This window comes from Eubalaena glacialis, chromosome 5, assembly GCF_028564815.1.
Source record: "Eubalaena glacialis isolate mEubGla1 chromosome 5, mEubGla1.1.hap2.+ XY, whole genome shotgun sequence".
In the NCBI taxonomy this organism is placed as follows: domain Eukaryota; kingdom Metazoa; phylum Chordata; class Mammalia; order Artiodactyla; family Balaenidae; genus Eubalaena; species Eubalaena glacialis.
The window spans coordinates 33,035,410-33,061,029 of NC_083720.1; the positions used below are offsets into that span (position 1 = coordinate 33,035,410).

The 25,620-nt window shown below is 38.6% G+C and overlaps 1 protein-coding gene and 1 non-coding gene across 2 annotated transcripts in view; one reads left to right on the forward strand and one right to left on the reverse strand.

The window, feature by feature from the left end:
* The window catches only part of DKK2 (dickkopf WNT signaling pathway inhibitor 2), a 104,710-nt gene that overhangs the window by 36,493 nt on the left and 42,597 nt on the right, over positions 1 to 25,620 (forward strand). The gene's annotated exons all lie outside the window — the stretch shown is intronic.
* On the reverse strand, positions 10,613 to 10,728 carry LOC133092838 (U5 spliceosomal RNA). Its single transcript, XR_009701189.1, has one exon. It is a non-coding gene; the product is annotated as a U5 spliceosomal RNA (small nuclear RNA).

Below are 25,620 nucleotides of genomic sequence, written 5' to 3' on the forward strand. Positions count from 1 at the left end.
GAACGCTAAGGAAATTAAAAAATATATCTCTTGAGTGTCTGGATAGCTGATTGGCCCCAGATAAACTTGTTGATACTCTTGGTAATTTCCTATATTTCAGGAGGAATTGAATCTATTTGCATATTGACATTATATGCATAAATATGTTCTATATATTCCCACCAAAACATGTGGCATTTGGCTGATAAAAAATCTGAAAACCATTTCAGAGGATGAACAAATAAAATAATTGAAACTTTTAACCTGGGAAGAATGTCTAGCAATATTTTAAGTGCTGATGTGGAGGTGCTACATGTTAGGACCCTGTGCTAGATGGTGAGGATACAGAAAGAGTTCTTGTATTATATAGCTAGTACGATGGAAACAGTTATTCTTTGTAACTGAAAGAAAGAACTGGGACTAATGGTTAGGTAGGCATTACAGAGATTAAACTTGAATTTTGTTTAAGGTAAAATTTTCTAAAAGTCAGAGATTTTATGAAAGTAAATGGGCTGTTTTGTGTTATAGAACTCTAGGAATGTTCTAAAGGTAATTGTGTGCCAATTTGTAGGAAATATTTAATATATATTAGTATATAAATATGGCGAAACTTCCTACGTTTCCTCTCAACTCAATGATTTCTTTTCAAAATCATATGTAATTTATTATTAGTCAAAGTTAACTCAGAGTTAACCTTGGCCTACAGAAAAAAGCTAAACTAGGTGTCAGACACTTTTCAGAGAAGCAGGGAAACCTACTAGTTTTATTCCTGTCACAACTGCCTTAGAAAGGAGAGGGCCAATCTTGTGCAGCTGTTTTTCCTCATCTCACTGGTTTTTAGACTACAAAAAACAGCCCACCGAAGGACCTATGAAAACGTGTCTGCATCCCATGGCTCAGTAATTTTGTGTGTGAGGTTAATCACTAGATCCTGCCCTTTCTTTGTTGTCTTGGAGGGTGAGGGTAGTTGTGGCTTCCAAGATCTGTCAACTTCAACATCCACCTGATTTCATAGTTTACCATAGAATTCTGGGCTCGAAAGAACTTCATTCAAAAACTTTTCTTGATAGCATATTAAATTTACAATCTTACAAACTTAAAATGAGAGGTGCTCAGTTACCTTTCCTGGAAATAGAATGGAATCCTGATCAGAGCACTGGAAACAAGAGATCTCTAAGTTTATACTTTTTTCCTTATAGTTGCATATTCTATGTCTTCCATAAATTGAATCATAGACTGTTTTTCAAATCTGATCTATAAATCGTTGCAGTTGGGGCCAGCTTTGTATCTGAACACTTATCATTTAAGAGATTCTGTGACTCTGAAGATCTGGAATGACAAATAAACTTTGTCTCTATACATTCTATTTGATTTTCATTACAAATGAAAGCTTTCCAAAGTAGACTTTTTTGGTTTTTTTATTCTTCAGCACTTTCCCCCCACTTTAAGGAATATCACAGAATTAAGAGTTTGGGACAGATGGCTAATTAAGTAAAAATATGGAAGTAAAATTTCTTTTGCATTTCTCATGGCTAAAGGGTACTTAAAGGTACATAGAATCCTGTTCCATAGTGACCTTATTCTGCACATGAGAATGATTTGTTTTCTCTCCTACATTATGTAGGATCATGAAAATTCATATTGGTGAATTTGTTTTTTAAAAATTTCTTCAGCAAAACGTGAATAAGCAAGAGGAAAATGAATTCATTCATTCTTATTTCATGAAAAATAATAGAACATCCATTGAGGCTTTTATCTAATCTGAAAGTGAAAAAAAATGTCAATGAGTGGAACACTGGTGAAATTTCTGAGTAAAGTTTAATTTTAAATTATAAATTTTTATATAAAGTACTTGAAGTAGGAAAAAGAATTTCAGAACTCTGGTCAATATATTTACAATAATGTCTATAGCTAAAGAAAAGTGAAATAAAAGGATTAACAAAAATACTATACATTTTAATTGCTGACTTGTTAATTCTCAAAAACGTCTTAGAAAATGGCATTAGGACTATAATGAATCTCAATATAATATTTAATATTATGAAATTCTGGAAACAAAAAAGGAAACAAATTGGGTTATAGGAAATTAATATTTTAGGTAATAATTTTAGTTTACATATAATTAGTACTGTTAATGTACTAATTATAATAGTATTATAATATTATAGTATTAATAATATTATCTATAACAAATGAAGCCAGATTTTTTGATAAAATAATATACCAATCCTGAGAAATTTTCCATGGTAGAATAACAGCGTATTTTACTAGAAAAATAAATGAGGAAATAACTCCTAGTGTCTTAAGCTGTTTGAGCAGTTAACTGCATGTGTCCGTGTGTTGGTCAAACAAGAGCCCTTGTAGTACTTGCTCTTGTGTCAGCTCTTGTGTTAGTCAGCAAGACGGTCCTCAGAGCAGCATTGGGACTTCAAAGGAGAGCAGCTGGGGGCCAGACGGGGCGAGTGGTAGCCACGAAAGGGTTAATCTGGTAATTTCGTTAGCAAAGTGTCTTCTTCCCTGGCAACTTTCCTATTTTTTACACAAAAAATTCATGGTGCTGAATTATAAGAGAAAAAGAATTGGTCTCTAACCCTCAAATTATTTTTCTTCTGCAATATCTGGTTCACTCAGTATAACCCACTCTTATCTAATTCAGAATTATTATAAACTTTAACTGTGAACTTGTTATGAGGATCATCTGTGAGTGAGTGTGTGTGTGTGTGTGTGAGAGAGAGAGAGGGAGATTGTTTTGGAAGAGGGATCTGTCTACAACTTGGACTGAAATTGTGTAAATGAACTCAGAAAATTTATCTTAAGTGAAAGTAAGCAAACTTTCAGATCTGTTGTGGCCACATTGGTCTTTGGAAATAGTCTGCAATGCAAGGGCATTGCATGGCAAACTCTCATAGCTTGGCTTTTATCCTCATGAGGTCTTAGGTTGGTAACAATCCAGGGATAAAGGAAGCTAAATGGCCCCACTTGGTGAGAGGAGAGGATGGTATGAGAACTTAATAGTGGAGAGGCTGCTAAATACAGTGTCTGCTGGCCGTTTCCATAAACCACAAAATGCTCTTTAAGTTCTTCAAACCGAATTACTTCAACCACTAGATAAGGTTTCCATGCATGATATTATTATGCTGCAGCCTTTTTTCCCCCTTCCAAGTTAATATCTTTGTTTTGATTTTGGCTGGGGAAGTTCCTTTGTTGGTCAGCCGCAACATTTCCATTAATTCACATAAATTCCCCATCTCACAACGCTTGCCAGTTTTCTCCTTGCCCAAACAGGAGAGAGAACGTTCGCAGCGTTGCATGAAACATCTAAAATTAAAATTATTTTTCCCAGAGCTTCCGACCACTGGATTGTGAATAACTTTGATATTCACAACCTTCCTAATCAAAGCAATGAACTTGGGAATACTTTTTATTTTACCTAGGAACTAAAAATCTTTATGATATTAGAAATTATTTATAGGTTTTAAAAAATAAAGGGGTACCAGAATTGCTTCAGAGATTTCAAAGAAACCTAGCTTGCCTGTTTTAGCTGCCCGGAGCAGTGATCCCTGAGAGCTTATATGGCATCCCCCTTCAATCCCTAACGTCACGGAGTTACCCAATAGGCTTCATGGGCCTAATCCAGCAATCTAATCAGTCACCAATCCAAGTGGCCAATATATTTACTAAATATCGATCAGGTGTGAAGCGAATGGGTCCTCATAGATACTGTGGCAATGATTACGTGGGCAAAGTTAACTAGAATTTCACAGTTTAAATAAACTAGAGAAATTAGTCTGTTAGTAGAATGATTAGGAACCTCCATTTATTGAGCATATTTTACCATGTATCAGGCATGGGCTAAGTACTTCACAGACACAATCTCTTGAATTACTGACAACAACCAGAGAGATAAACATTATTTTTAAAATTTTACAGATTTTTGGGCATTGCTCCTTTAATCAATTTGCCCAAGGGTGCATGGTCACCAATGGAAGAGTCAAGATTTAAGCAAGACTCTGAAGGCTATGCTCTGAACCCTTGCTATTCCATGCTATTTAATTGAACCCTGCTTAGCCAGGCTTTGGGAAGAACGGAAAAGAATAAACTTCTTTGCACTTGAACCGTTTTCTGATTGAAAGGAACCCAAAGAGAGATCCATACTGGTTCTGTGCAGTATCCATGTGAGATATTCATAGCTCCTGAAAAGATCCCCATTCAATCCATATGCAACTCTTTCTTTCTCAGAGGGCACAGGAACACCTGGTGAGGTCTCATTGAAACAGCTATGTGATAACAATGATAGCAATAAGCCCAAAGAGCTTTTGTCTGTCAGGCACTGTTCTAAGTGCTTTCCATGCAGTATCTCAATTCTATCTTCACAGCAACCCTATGAGGTAAATTCTCATGTTCTGGGCCCAGAGTTAAGTGGGGGTCGGGAGGAGATTTTTCTACTCAAATGTATGTGTAAACGCTACCTACTGTATTCTCTTTTTAATGATTCATAGTTCAAATTAGCCTAGTAAAGGCTCTGAGAATTTCTGCAGTAAAGAAACTTATCTTTGTTCTAGCCAGAGTATTCAAAATTTATTTTAATATATACTCCTATCGCCACTAACACCTATTGACATGCCACAGAGTAAAGATTGAGGATTGCTCTTCCAGATCTTCAGTAATAGCCTGAATTCAGACGCAAAGCCATGGGCAAATCTTTAACGGCTAGGAGGTGGGGAGGGGGGCAGCAGGTGGAGAGGGGTGTTACTCCAGTGATTCTATAGACCACACCACGGACACTGGGCTCAGGTGAGCAAAGCTGCATTCCACGTGCCAATCAGAAAGTTGTTTGCCAATGCAGAAATACATAGAGGGAAAGTCTGGCGCTTAACTACAGGTTGGCACTCGACCCAAACCTTTGAGCATATCTGCTATTTCCTAATGCAAATCTTTCATCTAATGATCTGGTGATTCCATGGCTTAGGGCAGACTAGCACCATGAATGTAACTGATGATAATAGGATAAGTCTGTTCAAGCAGAGGTAATCTTGTTACATTTACTTGTGAAAATTGTTGGTATTTCACAGCCTGCTGCTTAACTCAGGACTCTGGGGAAAGGTTTAGCAAGTGATTTAGATTCAAAATCCCATCACCTTTCTGGCTCCATGGGATCACTTTAGAGTTTAGCATCAGGACGGAGACCAAAAGGAGCCATGCAAGGTTGGCCATGCAAACAACTGGAGTTAGAGGATCCAAGTGGCAAAATGAGTAAGGGAATGAACTATCACTGGAGTACAGGGTTTGAAGCTGAGGATGTAGAATGAATGGTCATGAAGCCTTCAAAAGTTTGAGCCCCGATGAGGAACCTCATTGATGGGTTGGATTTGGAAAGATACAGATGAAGAAGAGTCGTATTCTGACGTACACATGTGTGTACGTGCATCTGTACATGTGTGTATTGGAGGCCAGAAGAAAATAAGGAGTCAGTATGGAAAAAAGGACTGCGGCAAATTGGGCCCGTGTTCTGAAGATCGCAAGAACTTGATCTGGCTGCATGAGAGTGCTCATAGGAAACTTTAGAAATGTAGGTTAAATTCAAGTTATGGGGTTCTCTGAAGGTCAGGCCAAGAATTTGGCGTTGTCTTGGTAGTCAAAAGAGAGCCTTGAAGGTTCTTGAGCAGTGGCATGACATAAGAAGTGGTGTCTTAGCAAGAATCACCCAGTGGTGCTAGGCGGGGTAATCTGGAAAGAAAGGGAGGAGACAGAGGGCCATACAGAGGCATGGGGTGCAGCAGGATGAGGGCCTGGATTCGTACTGCAGTGGAATGGAGCCAGAAGGAGGCATTGGAAGGGTTATGAAGTATAAGGGTGAAGACAGCTGTAGAAGAATATGGGCGTACAAACCTGGGTGATTCCTGAAACGGAGGTTGAAATAACTAACTCTGAACCACATTTTATCTACGCAGCACATCAATTTGGTCAATACACTGAATAATTATTAGTATAAACACATTGTCTCATACCAAAAAAGTGCCATTTCAATAACTGTAAAAATTATTTTCACAAAAATTTTTCCTAATCCATTGCAAAAAACTGAAATGTGCTCTCTCATAATTTGTGAGACTATATTAATTATTTTTCCCAAGTGGTATCCACCATGGATTGATATTGGAAGGGCATTCTTCCTTTGCATAAATTCTATACTCACAGAGAACAAAACTTTTTAATCTAAAAAAGAAATAATCTGATGCCTATTCTATTTAATATCCTGCCTTCAAAGTCTATGCCATAGATTTCAGCTTCCTTGTGGTCATTTTCTTCTATATGTGCAGAAGGAAAAGAGAAAAAGATAGATCTTTATTTTGAACATTGAGTGTATTTCCCACGTGCGCTTCCTGATCCTTCTCCAACCTGTTTACTGCACCAGGAGGCTAACCTACAAGAAATATGTCAGGGGTACCCTCGTTTCTGGTTCCCAGTTGAGTCTGGCCATCAGAAGAGACCAGTCAGGAGACTGCGTGGTAGGAGGAGATGCTGTGGTTTGTCGGAGACATTCCCCTGGCCCCACTCTGCCTTCAGTGACATCATGTTGTTAGCTTTCATTCAGCTGTGATTGGAGAATTTATACCATGGCCATGAGCACATGTTACAAATCAGGGCTTTCATTTTTGGCAAGTTGGGTTACCTGCATGCTCCTGGAGGTGTGTGGTTCCAGGCACTTACGCCTTTTGTTCCCTCTGTACTTGGCCATCTAGGCCGGCTATATGCCTTAACCAAAGGTATATGGAGGGGACTCTCTTCACATAGCATCACTATTCAGGTTCCTGCAACCACCACTTCGTCTTCAGGCTTAAGAGACATAATGGTTTCCTGCCTTGCTCACCTCAGATTACTGCACTTTCTCTTTTGTTTCTCTAAACCTGTACTATCTAACATGGTAGCCACCAGCTACATGTGGCTATTGATCACTTGATGATGTGATTAACATAACAGTGTAACTGACGAGTTGAATTTTTTATTTAGTTAAAATTAATTAAATTTAAATTAAAAAGCCAGAGACAGTATAAAACATTTTCCCATTAAACACAGCTTTATTATTTTGGTAGGACTATATTTTACTTGAGAATTTATTATTTAAACTGTGATGGACTGTAAATGTAAAATACACACCAGATTTCAGTGACTTTATTTATTTTATTTTTGGCTGTGTTGGATCTTCGCTGCTGCACGCAAGCTTTCTCTAGTTGCTGTGAGCAGGGGCTACTCTTCGTTTGAGTGCGCGGGCTTCTTATTGCAGTGGCTTCTCTTTGTTGCAGAGCACCGGCTCTAGGCACGCAGGCTTCAGTAGTTGTGGCATGTGGGCTCAGTAGTTGTGGCATATGGGCTCCGTAGTTGTGGCTCGCGGGCTCTAGAGCGCAGGCTCAGTAGTTGTGGAGCACAGGCTTAGTTGCTCTGCGACACGTGGGATCTTCCCAGACCAGGGCTCGAAAACTGTGTCCCCTGCATTTGCAGATGGATTCTTAACCACTGTGCCACCAGGGAAGTCCTTCAATGACTTACTATGAAAAAAAAAAACCTACTAAACTTTTTTATATTTATTACATATTAAAATAATATTTTGGATAGGTTGGGTTAAACTAAGTATATCATTAAGATTAATTTTGCCTGTTTCTTTTCACTTTTTTAATGCCGTTAACAGAAAATTCTAAATTAGTATGTGGCTCCCACTAATGGACATTCCTGCTGTAAATCTTGCCCACACTACTGTAAATAGCCCCTTTATACTCTTCAAATACACAGCTTAAATATGCCATCAGTTTTGACTGGTGGAACCCTAACTGATTCCACTAAAACCAAAAAAAAAAAAAACTGGAAAACTGTGACTAATTTTATTTCTTGTCAGTTAAATCACCACTCTGTTTTTGAAGAGAAAAAAAATAGGCTTCTTTGGGGGATACATATATTCAGTGGGCACTATTAGCTTGGCAACACTTGGCTTTTAAAGATGTTTCCTAAACAATTTTTACAGTGTGCTCTAGTAGAGTAATCCTCAAAAATGTTTCCCGAATGGAAGGAAGTATTAATATTGTTAAGCAGCTATCAGATGCCAGAAAGTTTTTTGATAGATTATCCAATCTATCCAATCTCCCAGACCACATTCCATTTCTTCCACAGCCCCACGGGTAACACTTTCAAACAGACCTAGAAAAGACCATAGCTCACAAATTCCATGAAAAGGAGCTTCTAGCGGAGGCTTGTCAGGTCACTTGCAGGAAGGCAGAGACAGAGGTTTGGTGGGATAAATCAAGCTGATCTGGGCAGGCTGCGTTCTGCTGAGCCCACCGCCAACCCCAGCGCAGTCTCGCCCCATCCTTAATCAGAGTGCTACGTGGACCATTAGACAGTCTTGCTTCCCTTTAATGACACTGGGAAAGGATGTAAAGAGAGGCTCAGAGATGTAAACTGTACCCAAATCACACAAGGGACGAAGGTCCTTGAGCTTGGGGTTGAAAACATCATAGTGCTGCCTCCCATTCTTATTTTCAATCTATGCATAATTTGATCCTCCTGCATTTGACTCTGACCTACACTGTAATTCTTCATGGGAGTTTTAAAGTGATGTTTACACACATGTTAGCACTTGTTGCTTTGGACTTCACTGTATCCTCCCTAGCTAAATGGGTGTGAAATAAAAATGTGTTTTTAAGTGCAGGTAGGGACTGTACTTGAACCCATGTTAATTCTGGAATTGTGCGCAGCTGTGCGACATTAAACACTAAAAAGGGAATTACAGGAACCGCCAGAATCACTGCAAAATTGGTCATGGTTTTGTACTCCTTATTTAGTGCAAGGAATTCTTTGGGTGCATAATAAATAGTGACTATCTGATTAAATGTAACAAAGAAAGGGATGCTCCTTCCTTTATCCATTTTATATTTTTGGTCTGATCTAATATGACTGTGTGACCATCTAGACACGCTCTCATCTAAACTCTTCCAAAACTGAAAACAGAGGCAGTGTTACTTGGGGATTAAAAGAGAGCTTGGAAGCAGGCAGACCTGAGTTCAGCTGTGTTATCTAGATGCTGTGTGACTGTGGCCTAGTTCCTATACCTCTCTGCACCTCCATTTCCTTGTCTGCAGGAAGAAGGTAACAGCATGGCAGTTAGAGTTCTTCAGGTATAAGCAATAGAAACCAACTCTTAAGCAACCTATACAAAATATTTTTTAAAAAGGAATTTATTGTAAGGATATGAGAAAGCTGAAATAATCAAATGAAGGAATGAACTGAGCCTCAGAAGAGCATGAACCCATGGCACTCCAGGGTTCTAGAAAACAAGACCTTTGGGGCCTTATTAGGGCACCTCAGCCAAAATAAAAGACCTCTTATAAAATTTCATCCTTTGGATTTTTTACTCAAGATGCAAATTCCCAGAAGGAGTCTGAGTGGCCTAGTTGAGGTCCTGCCTTCCTTTCCTTCATGAAGGGAGGGCAGGAGAAGGAAGGGTGCCCCCACTGACAAACTGTAGTAAATGAGGGAGGCTGATTTCTTAAATAAAACATCAGGGTGGTGTTACCAAGGAAAGGGATATGGGTGCTGGACTAGCAAAAGAAATGAAGTATTTTATATTCTCTTGACTTATAGAGTCATTATGCCATTCAAATGAGATCACTGACATAGGTACACACAGTAACAGTACATATAAATTGTCAATAAAGATAATTTTTAAAAATTATCAATAAGAAAAAATTCATGATTTAGTTTATTCTTCTCATTATGCTCTCAGAGCATATTTTAAACACACACGCACACAAACAGAGCAGTCCCTCAGATTTTACTAACGGGGGCATTGTAACAATTTGCTAACTAGATAGATATATATGGAAAACAAAATAAGTAGTAATTATGTCCCAAATAGTTAGCATGCAATTATTTAATTAAAAAATCTGCCTTCACTTTTTCAAACATAAGCCAACAATAAATCCCACGCCATCTATTTTAGTTATGGTAAATCATAGTCATATGTGGTCGTGATTATGGCTAATCGTGGGATAAAGGATTTAATTTTAGAGTATGAATGAAATACACTCTTGTTGACATTTATGCATGACAGTCTCGGAACAATAGGGGAAGAGCTAACAGCCATGTGATGTAAAACCCCCTATAAAGAGAATAATAAAGAACATTTAAATCAAGGATTCTGATTCTTAATGATGGTACTGATGATTCTAGAAGCTTGGGCTCTCCATATTTAGAATGCACCAGCTGCTTCAAATTAGAGAGACTGTAGACTCTTCTGACGTGGGTTCATTGATGGGTGTGTGTGTGTGTGTGTGTGCGTGTGAGAGAGAATAAGTCTTTCCAGCTATGTGCAAACAGAAAGTCTAGAACACTTCTCTGAACTATCAGTCTACAGAGGAAAATATTCTGTGGTAAACTGCTATCCCACACTAAGATTGCGAATCTACATTGAAATTTGTAACTTTTTAAAGAACGTTAAGAGAGATTCTATTTACACTTGGCCTGAAATTGCTTACGAACTGAACGAAAGTGCCAGGAACTTAAAAGGAACCAACTGTATTTATTATTTTTTTTCAAACTTCTGCTTTCACTTCACGATAATGTCTTCCATTAAAACTAAATGATTAGCATCCTTAAAGCAAGGCCTCAAACAATTAACATAAGACTCGAAGTTATTTCCCTCATTGGAAATTTTTAGTAAAAATCAAAATATTCATTCAATATCAAGAGGAACCAGAGAATGCCCTCTGCTTCTATAACACACCTCTAGTAAGAGAAACTCCTGCTGCACTTCTACATAGTGTCAAAATATAATGCCTGTCAAAACTTTTCAGGGACTTCTGCAAATAAATATGGGTTGAGGGAAATTTTAAATTGTGCCATTTTATAATTGTACTGTGTGCAGTACACTCTTGATATTGAAATCACCCTTTCTATTCTGGAAATATCTTAACATTCACACAGTGACTCTGAGCTACCATTAGGGGGCAATGTGGAGGAAGCTTGGCTAACTGGGACCTATTGATTCCTTTCAGTGTATTTTTCATTTCAATTATTGTATTTGTCCTCTCTGATTGTTCTTTATATTTTCTTTGTTAAAAAATTCTAACTTCTGGCTCTGTACATTCGTTCTCTTCCCAAGTTCTTTGATCATCTTTACGATCCTTATTCTGAACTCTTTCTTGGGTAGACTGCCTACCTCTACTTCTCTTAGTTCTTCTTCTGGGGTTTTATTTTGTTCCTTCATCTGGAACATATTCCTCTGCCACCTCATTTCGTCTAAGTTGCTATTGGTATTTTTATGTATGTGGTAGGTTGGTTACATTTCTCAACCTTGGTGAAGTGGCCCCTATGGGTCCCAGCTGTGCACTCCCCTCTGGTCACCCAAGTTCTAGGGGTTTCCCCTAAGATGTGTGGGTCCTTCTGTGGTGGCAGGCTGACTTTGTGGGCAGTCTGATAGGCTTGGTTGGCTCCTAGTCTGGTTGGTTGCCAGGCCCTGTCTTGTATGGATACTGCTGGCTGCTGTTTAGCAGAGTCTGGTTACAAGGTGGCTGATTGCAGAACCCTAGGGGGCCCTAGGGCTAGTGCTCGCTCACCAGTGGGCAGTCAGGGTGCCCGAAGACCCAGTGCAGGGGTATTGCCCACCCACTGGCAGGTGAAGCCAGAACGTGGGATTAGTGCCAGTCTACTGGCAGGCAGAGCTGGTTCCTGGAGTCTGGCTACAGGACCCAGAGATCCCAGAGCTTGTTTCAGCTCATTGGGGTGGGGGGTTCCTGACACAGTTGGGTAGGAGGTCTGGGGTGTCCCAAAGGTTGTGAGGTGGGCCAGGGCCCAGCTAGTCCCAGGGTATGGTCTGGCCTGCGTTGCAGGATCATAGTTTTCTTGCTTCTGGTGTCTGCCCCTGGTGGGTGAGGCTGGTCTAGAGGCTTATGCAGGCTTCCTGTCGGGAGGGTGCCTGCCCACTGATGGGTGGAGCTGGGTCTTAGCCCTCTGGTGGGCTGGGCCATGTCTAGGGGCATGTCTGCAGGCAGCTGTGGGCTCTTTAATCTTTAGGCAGCCAGTCTGCTGATGGGAGGGACCGTGTCCCTACCCAGTTAGTTGTTTGGCTGAGGTGTCCCAGCACTGGAGTCTACAGGCTGTTGAGTAGGTCCAGGTCTTGGCACTAATGAGCCAATATGTCAGCTGCCAGGAGTGTTCTCACATTTGAATGTTCCCCAGTATGTCTCCCACCAGTGTCTATGTCCCGCAGGTGAGCTGCAGCCCCGCCACACACACCTCTCCAGGAGACTCTCTAAGACCAGCAGGTAAGTCTGGTGCAGGCTCCTATCAAATTACTGATTTCGCCCTGGGTCCTGGTGTGCATGAGATTTTGTGTGTACCATTTAAGAGTGAAGTCTCTAATTCCCCCAATCCTGTGGGGCTCCTGCAATTAAGACCTGTTGGCCTTCAATGCCAAATGCTCTGGAGGCTCATCTTCCTGGTGCCAGACCCCCTGGTGCCAGATCTTCCGGAGCCAGAACCCCCCTCATTCTGGTCCCTTCTTTATGTCTCTAGTTGTAGAAGATCTTTTCTGGTAGGTTCCAATCTTCATCATCAATGGTTATTCTGCAGATCGTTGTGATTTTGACGTGCTCGTGAGAGGAGGTGAGCACAGGGCCCTTCTGCTCTGCCATCTTGGCTGCTTTCTGATCCAGCATCAGCCGGGACCTAAACTGAGTCCTGATCAAAGACTCAGGTGGATTTTGTATTGTATATTTGAATATCTGAGTGAGATTTCTTTCCTTCCTCATTCCCTCCCACCTTCCTCACTTCCTTCTTTCCTTCCTCTCCCCCTCCCTCCCTTTCTTTCTTCCTTTCTTTACTTAAATGTTTTGTGATAATTATAGATTCACAAACAGTCGTAATAAATAACATAGATTTGCTGTACTCTTTGCCCAGTTTCTCCCAGTGGTAACAACTTGCAAAACTGTAGTACAATATCACAACCAGGATAATGACATTGATAGAGGTCAAGGTATAGAACATTTCCATTCCACAGGGACCTACCATGTTCCCTTTTATAGTCACATCCACTTCTCTCTTGCCCTAATTCTGTCATTTCTAGAATGTTCCATAAATGGAGTCATACAGTATATAATCTTTGGAGATTGGCTTTTCTCACTCAGCATAATTTTCTGAAACTTCATTCAAGCTGTTATGTGTATCAATAGTTCATCCTTTTTATTGCTGAGTAGAATTCCATGGTATGGATATACCAGTTTGTTCAACTATTCACCTGTTGAAAGACATCTGGGTTTGTTTCCAGTTTTTGTCTATTAAGAATAAAGCTGCTACAGAAGCTTGCATACCAATGTTCATAGCAGCATTATTCACAATAACCAAAAGGCAGAAACAACTCAAATGCACATCAACAGATAAATGGATAAACAAAATGTGGTATATATATATATATATAAGCATGGAATATTATTCGGTCTTAAGAAGGAATGAAATTCTGTATATGCTACAACATGGATGCACCTTGAAAACATTATGCTAAGTGAAATAAGTCAGACACAAAAGGACACATAGTATGATTTCACTTATATGAATTACCAAGAATAGGCAAATTCACAGAGCCAGAAAGTAGCATAGAGGTTATGAGGGGCTGAAGGAGAGAGAGAAATGGGGAGTTATTTAATGAGTATGAAGTTTCTGTTTTGGATAATGAAGAAGTTCTGGAAATGGATAGTGGTGATGGTTGCACAATATTGTGAATGTTCTTAATGCTACTGAATTGTACACTTAAAAATGGTAAATTTTATGTTATGTATATTTTACCGCAATTTAAAAAAAAGAATATATAAGCATTTGTGCATAGGATTTTGTATGAACATAAGTCTTAATTTCTCTGGGATGAAAGTCCAGGAGTGCAACTGTTGGTTTGTATGATAGTTACATTTTTGTTTTTTAAGAAAATGCCAAACTGTTCTCCAGAGTACTATGCATTTTAATTCCCATCACCAATGTGTGAGTGATCCAGTTTCTCTGCATCCTCACCAAAATTTAGTGTTGTCACTAATATTTGAAAAAATGTTAATCATTCTGATAGGTGTGTATTGGTATCTCATTGTGGTTTTAATTTGCATTTCCCTAATAACCAATGACATTGAACATCTCTTCAGATGCATTTTGCCAATTTATATATCTTCTTAGGTGAAATATCCCTTCATGTCTTTTGCCTACTTTCTAGTTGTATTGTTTGCTTTTTTACTGTTGACTTTTGGGAGCTCTTTGCATATTCTACATACTACACCTTTGTCAGAGATGTAGTTTGCCAACATTTTCTACTACTCTGTCACCTGTCTTTTAATCCTTCTAACAGCATCTTTCATAGAGCAAAAGTTTTAAATTTTGATGAAGTCTGATTTATCATTTTTTCTTTTTGTGGATAATATTTTTTTTGTGTCGGGTCTAAGAACTCTTTGCTTAGTCCTAGATCCCAAAGTTTTCTCCTCCTTTTTTTTTCTAAAAATTTTATAGTTTTACATTTACATTTAAACCCGTGATTTATTTTGACTGAATTTTTGTATAAGGTATACAATTTAGGTCAAGATTATTATTATTTTCCTTATGGATAACCAATTGCTTTTGCACCATTTGTTGAAAAGAGTATCCTTTCTCCATCAAATTTTTTAAGTAACCCTGAAATAATGCCTTTTCTTCCTTCCTTCCCCCCTCCCTCCCTTCCTCTTTCTCTTTTTGGCCACTGCTTTACATTATCAACAGTATCTTCACTGTAGCTGGTTTTCTTTCTGTAAACAGAAGTTTTGGCACCTTCATGCTATGAAGTTTGATGACTGTGTATATGGAAGGCACAAATTTATATTCTCCTATGTATTTATAAAACACCTAAATCAGCATTTTGCTAGCCCATTTTTGTACTTTCATAATCGTCATGTTAATTAATGAGCAAAAGACAGATGGAGACTGGTAAAATATTCCAGTCCTCTCTTTGCTGTACAATGTACTCAGTGTCAGCAGCCTCAGTTCATCTGGGTTTATTTCTGTTCTGGTGTATTAGGAGCACCAGGAACTTGGGAATGAGGCACAGGTGACTTTGTAGTTAGCAAAAGTGGTGCTGAGAGCAGTAATTCATGCAAATAGATCCTATACATTCCTTCTTCCCTTCCTCCCTCCCTCCCTCCTTCCTTCCTTCTATGAATAGTTAATAAATAACTGGGAATAATATGTTACCCAAAATAGACAGGTCTTTGCTTTCATAGAGGTTTTATCCTAGTGACGGAGGAAGAAGACAAGTAAATAGATTAAATAATCATGGATTAGAATGAATGCCATTTTATAAGGTTTTATCATTGTCATACACTGAAATACTTCAAACCTTCAAATATTAGTTGTGTTGACTGTGATAACAGAATGACAAAATGTGTCATTAGAGTGATACGTTTTGATTCATTGACACTTTTATCGATTTGCCCAATATTTATTGCATATACCAACATTGTGCTAGTTGCTGCTATAATCCCGAAGAAAAAAACTTCATAAGTTTTGATTTCCAAGAATTTATAATTTAGCTGAGGAGATAAGAATATACATAAACAAGTGTCATATAAAGAGAATGAATGATACATGAAAGTAAAAAATGACAAGAGTTCAGTGAAGAGGAACAGTCCCTTCCCTTGGGAATAATCATGGAAAAGCATGGGTAGGCAACATCGTAAAGCTGGGCTTTGCAGCCAACCTTAAAGGAAGACAGGATTTCAAGTAGTCAAAGACCATGGAGGAGGCAAAGGGTAATGGAATGATGGCCCTAAGAAAGGCTCAGCGTGGAGAGAAAACACGACTCCTCTGTTTCAGAAATGATACAAAGACCGGTTTGACATCATAGTTTAAAAAGTAAGAGATTCAAATACAAAGGGAACAAATGCATAGCAATGCATTTTGAATGCTAGTGGAGAGATGTCTATTTGTACCCTGACCCTATACTCACAACAGCTTCTAAAAGAATTCAAACAAAGATTCAGGCTTTAAAGAGGATGGAAGACTGTTTCCATTTGTGTAATAGCTTTTAAGATTTTAGACTGAATAATGAATAAAGTGCAATGTTTTATTAAAAAAATTTTATTTTTCCAATGAAAGGCTAGAAATCCTTAACTAATGTGTCAACATGAAATCACAATAATTTGACTGTTATTTCAATTTACTTAAAAAAGTAAATTCAGACCATACCTTCATGAATCCACAGGGCACAATTTTGCTTTACTCTGATTCCATCCATTATTACAATATATATTCCAATATATTTTGCATCAGCAAAATTATGAGCAGATCCTTCTCACCCTGTTGCTTTTCTCAATCGGGCAGCATGTTCAAGAGTTGGAGTCCTGACCTGTATTGAATCCTTGCTCGTGTCACTTAATAATAATAATGTTTACGTCATGTTGTTGTTGTAAGGATAAAAGGAGACCAGGTTTGTGAATTTTTAAAAGAACTGGTATAGTGCAAAGTTAATATTATTAGATAATAAACTTCATGATGGCTTAGACTGCCCTTCATATATCTTTGCATTCCCCGAGTGCCTGCTGTGGTACCCGGCACACGGCACCTATTTACTGTCAGTAGCATGATTGAAAATAGCAACAATAATACCACAGTACATTTATTTGCCTGTACACATAGAGTCTGTTTTTACGTTTGTTGATGAATAAATGAATGTTCTATGAACTTGTTTATAAAGAATTTATTATGTAATTCTGTTTAATCATAGTGAACCATTCAGAATAGAAAAGTCATATTACTTGTGTCAAAGAAAAAACCACTCACAGAATTATTACTCGTTATACTTCTGGGATGATATATCTAGTGTAATGCTGAATAAAAGTCAAATTACATGTGTTCTACTGGCTTCACTTTATGTTTAAGAAGATATAGTCAGTATATAACATGCAGAAAAATTAAGAAGTTTAAATTTAAACTAAATATTTAAACTTAATTTTTGATAACATGATTATATATATGTGTGTATATATAAACACAAATATATCTATAAGTATATACCTATATGTGTAAATATGCAGATGTATAGATATTACAGATATACAGCCATATGGTCTAAATTGAAATTAATACTGCTAGTGCCTCAGAATGTGCTGAGTTTCAAATCACATTGATAGTGAAACAAAATAAACATGTATAGCTATACAGCAATTATGTTGTTAAAATTAAAATTTTATTCCAGATCTCTTACTGCATTCTATATGGGAGAAGCTTTCTGTAATATAGATTGGTGTAGCAGAAACTGTAATACAACTACCAAAATGAAATTTTATGTGTAGGTTTGTGGATGAGTAATTTAAGACTTGTGGTAGTAAAGTGACTAGTTTTATGTATTGTCCCCATATGAATCTATTTGACCACTTATAAAAGTCTTATGTGGTTAAATGTCCAGGTTTAACAAACAAACACACACCTGGATACTGTGATGTATGAGAAAAGACAGAAACTGCATCTGTGCACGAGTGCAGCGAGTTTAAGTAAGTCGGTAGTAAGTCTGCGGACAGCACAGCATCTGCTGAGTGTGTTACACACTTAGCAGAGCAGATCCTGAACACGTGCAAATCCTCACGGTTTTGGTCAGCAACAGTGTCCAACAGTGATATGGAGCTCCTTCTAGGATAAGTCACAAGTGTGTAATTTACCATGGAGTGGCCTATTTATGGTACACAGGAGGATACCTTGCTGGTTGTTTTTTCCCAGAGTTATTAAATCTTAGCGGCAGTTAAAATCCAGGATACTGTATGACTTTACACAAGATGACAGGATGCTTCCTACACTCTTCCTGTCTTTGAAAAAATGATATTAAGTAGTCTAATCAGAACTCAAGGAATGGGAAAAACGTGAGTTTTTGAGCCAGATGAACTTGCCTTCAAATCCTGGCTCTTTATTTAGCTTTTTTGGCCCAAAAGTTTTAGTCTTTTTGAACAACAGACAGAACAATATGCACCTTGTACGGTCATTTTGAGTATTAAATGGGATAATGGATGCAAACCTTCAATATAACGCCCAACATCTATTAGATGCTCACACTCCCTCATCCTTCAACATCACACCTCCTTTCCATTTCCTATCGTCCAAGGGGAAACTAAGAAAAAAATCTTAAGAGTTTTATAAATTTTCAAAGTAAAAACTTTGAATGCTTTCCTGTTGAAAATTGATGCTGATTCATAAAAAAAGAATGCAATAGCTTCGGAGATATTGGTACCTACAAGAAAAAGCCAGCAACTGTTCTAAGAACTTTATATATGTTATTAATCCATACATTAATAAATACCCCATCTGGTAGATATTATTCTAAGCATTTTGCATATGCTTATCATAACAATCATGAGGAAGAAAGTACCAACGTACTTATATTGGCCTTATTACAAGAATACAAGCTCGGCAAGAGGAAGGCATGTTTAACAACCACCTTGTATTTTAATGTTACTTTGCTCTGCACTTAATACGCAGTCAAGAAACATTAGTTGATTTTTCTTTCTTGAGAACTTTCACTGCTAAACCCAGAACGATGACAGTATAGAGACTCCATTTCCCTGATCCAAGTACTAACCAAGAAGCTCTAAGCAGTAAAGATCTACCTAGTAAGCGAAAAAGCAAGAGTCCTGCTTTGTAATTTGTGAATAACCTTGATGAAGTTCAAACCTTGTGAACTGGTTTGTTCATTTATGTAGAGATGGGGTGGAGAGGTGGGGTGGGGGGCAGGCAGAGAAAGAGTGAGAGAGAGGGAGGGAGGGAAGGAGGGAGGGAGGAAGGGAGATGACAGTTCTCTAAATCCTCAGGTGTTCGAGATTACTAGCAAATTACTCTTGAAGTACTCAGATTGCATTTCAGGAGTTGCACTGAAAAAAGGTGTATTAGCAAAAAATTTATTATGGCATGACCGGTCTGAGACCCTTACTTCTCTGAACCTATTAACTAGCATCACAAAGGAATGGATGCTCCATTACAATGGACTTAGAGTACCAAAGGGAGTAGTGTCAGGTTGCTACATCTGGATGATTTTCATGGGTGGAAAATAAAATAATGAGGATACCAACTGGGCCACCCACTGCAAAATGTGGGTGACCAAATAAGCCAACGGAACCTCTAATGAGTATTTACTCCAAAGGACTCTGCATGTAAACTATTTCCAGACTGATGTGGTGCCAAGCTTAGAGCATTAAGTCTTTCAATGGCTTTTGTTGGTCAGCAGCCAAGGCATCTAGGAACAAAGGAGGGGGTCTCCTTATTAAACATATCAAGAATATTACTTTCAGACAAGAAGAATGCAAAGAATGGATCAAAGAACACCATAAAATAGATGGAAGACAGTAGAAATAAGTAATAACAGCATCATTCATGCTCAGAGTTCAGGGTGATTTCGTTTAGTTAGGGCATTATTTTTCAGAAGACTTTAAAGCACTGCTTAACATTTATGTGGTCTGGCCTACATTATAGGTAGTTGTGTACATGTCTTTGGTTTTGATGATCTGGAGGGCAGAAGTTTCCTCTGCCCTGTCTCATGAGTGCGCCATTAATCTTCTGGTTCTTTCTTCTTCCAGCACTAAGCAGAGCATAGGTATAGGTTGTTTAAGCATTATTTCTGAAATATGTTAAATTGAATTTGCAACCACTATTGCTTTAATAATATAAAAAACATGAGGAGGAACATTTCATGGTATTTTTTTTTTTAAGGAGAGGTAAATCTGTAATACAAAGAAATTGCATGTCGAGAGGGAATAGCTCAATATCACTTAGAAAGTTAGTGGCTGGGTTTATCCTGACTTAGGGACCTTGTATATCTCAGACTAATCAAATCCCCCAAAGCAATGCAAATGACAGAGTACATATGGAAAATCACATTCTCTGTATGTTTACCCAGAGAAAATACAAAGCAAGAAAATGTTTGCACACTGTGACAAAAGTCAGTGCTAGAACAGATTCTAAGATGGCCACCCAAACAAATGTTTACTTCTGCAAAGCAAAGCAAAACAAAACCTAATTGGGTATTTTAAAAGTTTGAAACATAACAACACTTCCTTGATTCCTTTCTTCTGTTTCCAAATAGTTGTGTTAATAACATTTTGGAACATTTACCTTTCTGATCCTTCTCAAAGAAGTGGTCAATTGCATTTTATAGCAAGATTTCCTAAGAGACATTGTCAAATGTAAATCTTGGCCACCAGTTTCTCCCTCTTTAGGCACAAGGTGGCCACATGGGTGTTCAGAGCTGGCGTGCAATCCTGCAACTGCACTGCATGGTTTAAGGACTTTCCCGATGATCAGCATTGCCTGTCCTGCCGCAGTCCTAGCATAGGTAACCGTCCCTCTTTTCTAAACGGACTACAATTGCATGCTTGCAGTTATACACATATTCAGAAAGCTTCCTAAATGTTTGTTTATAGGCTTAATTTAACAATCTCATATAGTGCCAGAAAATGTTTTCTGTGAAGTCCATAGCAACATGATCCCTATTTCATAAATGTGAAAACTGAGGTTAAATAAACTGTTGAAGGTCATGCAGCTCTAAAGTGGTAAAACTGGGATTCAAACCCAAGCCACCTGGCTCAAGCACACTAAAGTTTAACCCAAACTCAAAAACAAATGTTCTAAGGAAAATAATGATAGTGGTTGGATTTTCATAAAGTCCTATCCAAATCAATATCCCTGAAACTGTATGGGATGTATCTCCCTCCTTTATTTCACATCCAGCTCCGTAGTAGAAATAGTAAGTTCTCCAGGTCTTATGCCCCTGGGGGGGGGGGGTGGTCCCACATAGTAGATTCGAGAGGAAAGTTGGAATTATGAGAGTGAAGGAGATTTCTGACCAGTTTACACTCCTGGGGATATTTCTGTGCTCTCGAGGACTCCCTGTCTTCCTTTTGTCAGCTCCTTTCCTTTGCTACCACCAGTAAATTCCAAGTCGCTTTATTTCCCCTTACTTCAGAAGGCAGTAGAATATTTCTCACACCTAAAGCAAGCAAAGTGTATCAAAAACTATTTTTTTTTTTTTTTTTTTTGGCTGCGTTGGGTCTTCGTTGCTGCTCTAGTTGCGGCGAGCTGGGGCTACTCCTCCTTGCGGTGCGCGAGCTTCTCACTGTGGTGGCTTCTCTTGTTGCGGAGCACAGGCTCTAGGTGCACAGGCTTCAGTAGTTCTGGTGCGTGGGCTCAGTAGTTGTGAGTCACAGGCTCTAGAGCGCAGGCTCAGTAGTTGTGGCGCATGGGCTTAGTTGCTCTGCGGCATGTGGGATCTTCCCGGCCCACGGCTCGAACCCGTGTCCCCTGCACTGGCAGGCGGATTCTTAACCTCTGCGCCACCAGGGAAGCCCGTATCAAAAACTTTTAAAGTTTCTATTGCCAGGGGGCAGAAAGAAACAGGTTGAAAGTATGTCAGAAGGGAAAACATATCCCTCCTTTCTTTTTTTAAAACTATCCTTTCCCCTCCCCACCCCATCATTTAAACACTACAATTGGTCCAAGTTATGTAATTGATTTTCAGAGTAAAGCTTTTTTGGTGTGTAATTCTGGAGTCAGCATGACGTTGAATTTCTGAGGGGAGGGCTGGGACACGTGGGAACAGATATATGAGGAAAGGGGGGCCTTAGCACTACTGAGAGAGTAGGTCCCAGGAGTGATGGAGCTCAGGGAAATAGTCCTGGAGAAGACGTGGGAGCACGTGGGATGGCTCCAGGCTGTGTGAGACAAGAGGGAAGAGGGGTCCGAAACCAGAGCCTAAAAGTTTGAGCAAAGGCAGAGGAAGGAAAGCCAGGCTTCGGTTCTCAGCAAAGATCATGAAACTGCTTCTTTGCAGGAATTGACTCCTGAAGAAAAAAAGAATAAAAAAAAAGCATAAATCAGCCTCATCCTCCAGGAACCTAGCACTCAACTTAATTCCAGAAAGGAGTTGGGATTTGTTTTAGGTCAAATGCTGAAATTTCTTCTTGAGTACTTTTGTTTTACTCTGGGAGTGTCTCTAAGTTGACCAGTCATGCTTCTGTGAAATCCAAATTGGCAACATGGGAAAGGGAGGAAGAATATGACCGTATATCTTGAGGGAGTGTCTTTTTATCTTCTCTTCAGTGGGGGAGTCAATAATATTAACTCCTTTTCTCTTAACCTGAAGGAACTACAACCAGAGCCAGCTCTTCAATTTTCTGTAAATCCCACGTGTGACAAGCGTTCGGGAATCTTGCCAACACATTCAAAGCCAAACTGCCCAGAAAGCCATATGGAAAATGGAGACTCAGTGACCTCATTATGCAGAGCATTTTATGCATTATGTATTTCTGCTATCTTGTGGGCACACTGTGTTTCACAACAACTTTAATTAAAAGTAAATATAATATTTGCAATAAATTCAAGAATATGAAGCAAGGTCCCATTATTTAGACTCTTACTTTAAATCTTAATCACAATCAAGACCTCCTTAGAGGAGAGAAAAAAAAAAGATTTATGTGTATGTGCGCACGCACACACACACACACTAATATGCTAGAGAGAGGGCGGGTATGGTTGAATCACTTTAAGCAAGTCGCTAAACTATCCTAGCTTTATTATCCCCATCTATAAAAATGACAATAACAACCAAAATGAGACAAGCTCTGTAAAAAGTTGAGGCGCCCCACAGTGGATGGGGCCTCTATTTGACTGAGGTATCTCCAAATCTTGGACCTCTAATACGTCTCACTCTCTGAGGTTTCCTTCCTTCCCTTCTTTCCTCCCTCCATCCCTTTCTTCCTCTCTTCTTCCTTTTCTTAACATGTATTTATCAACTAAAGTGCTATCTATTGCGTTGGAGGTAATTAACAAAATCCCCAGCAGAGAAGAAAGATCTGTGCCCTAAGATGGATGCATCCTCCTCTTTAAAATCCTTATGTAACTTCCTAGTACTTTTACGACAGAGACCAATATCTGGGTCATGGCTTAGCAAGCCTCATCTCACTCCACTGCCATCTTGTTCTCATCCCTCTGGACACTTTGGCCTTCTTTGTCACCATGCAGTCTCCTGCCACAGGGATTTTACACAATCCATTTCCATTTTCTAAAGCTTTTCCTCAGCATGGCTCTCCCTTCAATTTGTTAACTCACAGGCACCCTTCAGCCCTTCAGCTCCTCAGAAGACCTTTCTCTGACCCTTCATCTGGATGAGGCTCTTTTGCTGTGTGCTTCTATAGCACTGTGCCACATTTACTTATCTAAGCTTATCGTATTTATTACTCTCTACTCTACCAAGCAGCAGGCTCCCTAAGAGCAAACACTGTGTTTGTTTACTTCCACCACTGGGAAGCCAGAGCCTCCCACAATCCCTGACCTATGATAAGTGCTCAATATTTATTATTTGAATGAATGAATGAGTGAGTGAATCCACTAAGGAACTTCACTGTCTGTACTCATTTCTTGTCCCTATCAGTTATTGTAAAGCTTTATATAAAGCAGTCCCTCCTTTAAATTAAAAAAAAAAAAAAATTGTGCACTTCTCTATTATACAAATGGACTATAATAATGAAGATAATTCTTTGAAGACAGTGCCTATTGTGACCTTTCTTCTACTTGTAATCTATTATTAACCAGAAACCTGCAGCTGAAAAGCCGGGTACTTCTGAGACAGCCTCCAGAGAATTATGACTTCCAGGCTCTTCATTAAGATGCATATTGTTTAAAGAAAGAAAGAACCCCAGAGGCTTACAATATGCTCTTTCAAACACGACTATTTGCGAACAATGGTCAAGACATTTAGTTTACTTCCTAACAGATGAGGTTTAAATAAAAAACACACATACATTCTTGGGAAAATTAAAATGGTTGAGAATTTAGAAGAGATGGAGAGTTGGCTGCTAATGAGACAACCCCCAGGAAATTGATTAGGTTGGTACTCAGTTGCAGCTTTTATGACTGGAGTTGAGAGTAATGCTACATAAATTTTGGCCTATAATGCATATACTGACATAACTTCCATTGTGTGAAAGGCATATGAAAAAAATGAATGAATTGCATGATTTTCTTTAAACTCAGAGTCTGATATTATATCACAAAAGCCAACTTTTACTGGAGACATTATGTTGGCTACTGTTTTTTGGTGAATTGTGTTAAATTATTACTTGGTCGTTAAGTCATAATTTTTTTTTTTAATTAATTATTTATTTATATATTTATTTATTTTTGGCTGTGCTGGGTCTTCGTTTCTGTGCGAGGGCTTTCTCCAGTTGCGGCAAGCAGGAGCCACTCCTCATCATGGTGCGCGGGCCTCTTACTATCGCGGCCTCTCTTGTTGCGGAGCACAGGCTCCAGACGTGCAGGCTCAGTAGTTGTGGCTCATGGGCCTAGCTGCTCCGCGGCATGTGGGATCTTCCCAGACCAGGGCTCGAACCCGTGTCCCCTGCATTGGCAGGCAGACTCCCAACCACTGCGCCACCAGGGAAGCCCAAGTCATAATTTTAATCATCTTAGAGTAGAAATTATCCATGACTTACTACAAACATCTAAACCAACTTCATTTGAAATTATGTATGTAAAATCCTTTACGTTTTCCTAAATTATTTTTATATCTTAAATTACTATGTGTATCACTGGATTTTTCACTGGACTTCAAATATAACCAAGAACTTCTCAGTGGTATTAATATATTTTGGAAGAAAATTGAAAGAATTATATAAACAATTAAAAGCAAGTCAAGTAGGTTACATATATTAAATCATATTTTTGGTGGGATGCTCCAAACAGTTTTTATTCCTTTCTAATTGGGAATACCTGTATAACTCTTGGCTTTGACATTCTTGGGAAACCTATTCCTGCCAAACTTTTAGAAATAACTCATTAGGCTCACAAAAAGATATGTTGCTGTAGCTTTAACACAATGGCTGATATTACCTATGCCAAGAAACAAGAAAGAAATACTAACTATCTGGATATTAGCTAAACAAGATAAAGGTATATTTCTATTTTATGTCTTCAAAACTGCTTCTTAAGTGGTATTTAAATGTCAAGAAATGAAATTTATAAGACATAAAGTACATGAATATAAGAAAAATGTGGAAGGAGAAAGATTTCTTCTTTTACTTTTATTCTATTTGAAATCAAGTTAGGTTGAGTGAAAATGAATAGTTAGGGTTTTCCAAAGAAACAGAACCAATAGGAGAGAGATGTAATATATTTATAGATATAGATAGATACATAGATCTATATGTCTATATATATATATATATATATATCTGGCTCTATCTATGTATCTATCTCCCTATCTCCCTATCTATCTATCTATCTAGCTTTTAAAAGAAATTGGCTCACATGATTGTGGGACAGGAAAATCTGAAATCTGTAGACTGGAAACTCATAAAGAGTAGACACTGCAGTCTTTAGGCCGAATTTCTGCTTCTCTGGGAACCCTCAGGTTTTGCTCTCAAGGCCTTTCAACTGATTGGATGAGGCCCACCCACATTATCGAGGGTAATCTCTCTTACTTAAAGTCAAATGATTGCAGATGCTACCACATCTACAAAATACCTGCACAGGAACATTCAGACACATCAATATTTGATTAAATAACTCAGTACATTAGCCTACCAAAGCTGGCACATAAAACAAACCATCACAGACACC